The sequence below is a fragment of the Colobus angolensis genome, unplaced genomic scaffold (genome assembly GCF_000951035.1).
Source record: "Colobus angolensis palliatus isolate OR3802 unplaced genomic scaffold, Cang.pa_1.0 Scaffold64, whole genome shotgun sequence".
Classification (NCBI taxonomy): domain Eukaryota; kingdom Metazoa; phylum Chordata; class Mammalia; order Primates; family Cercopithecidae; genus Colobus; species Colobus angolensis.
The window spans coordinates 3,082,413-3,083,456 of NW_012120043.1; positions in this window are offsets into that span (position 1 = coordinate 3,082,413).

The window sequence follows — 1,044 nt, forward strand, 5'->3', positions numbered from 1 at the left end:
GCTCCGCCTCCCGGGTTTACGCCATTCTCCTGCCTCAGCCTCCCGAGTAGCTGGGACTACAGGCGCCCGCCACCTCGCCCGGCTAGTTTTTTTTGCATTTTTTTTAGTAGAGACGGGGTTTCACCGTGTTAACCAGGATGGTCTCGACCTCCTGACCTCGTGATCCACCCGTCTCGGCCTCCCAAAGTGCAGGGATTACAGGCTTGAGCCACTGCGCCCGGCCACTCTACTGTCACTTTTAATTCTATTCAAGCTGTCAGAGTCTTTAGGCAACCTGTTTCGTTACCCACATCTCAGGCCACACCAATATCCTTAGTTTTGATTAACACTCATTATAGCTTTCTAGTTTCTGAAGACCCACCGGTAAACTGTCTAGGTAGAGATTTGTTACATCAATTGAATGCCATCATGCAATGTAATGGGAAAGGTGTTTTTATCCCCTTGGCCTCAGACCAAACCTCAAACTTTCTGTTTTCCCTGATTGAGACGCGTCCTCGGAAGAGGATGCAACCTCAAGTGATAATCCAATTACTTCCAGTTACTGACGTTCCAATTAGTCTCTGGGCCTCATTAGTCTCTGGGCCTCATATGCAAATGAAGTTGCATGGCTACAGAGCACAGAGACTGTGCACGTTGCCTGGAACAGGAATAAGCCTTTTCAACCAAGAGCTCAACGCCCTCTTGTGTCAATATGCAGAACAAGGAACTGAATCTATACTAGACTGTGTTACAGCAGAGTGTCCATTAACTTTACCTTCTCCCACTATAACACCCCAGTCTTGCCAGTAAAAATGGGAAGGTTGATTTTGATGAGAACCAAATTTACCAATTTTACAAAATCTAATAGCCACAATTCTTGTAGTTCCTCACCACCCTACAGTTCCCAATACAACCACTATTTTTACCCCGGTTCCTGCTTATGCAGCCTGCTTTGTATGAATGGACCTCTGCTTAGCTGTCTTTTCCATTCTTTTGCACCCTAATTCACAGTTCCTCTGTGCAGCTCTCTTTTTTTTTTTTGAGACTGAGTCTCACTCTGTTGCC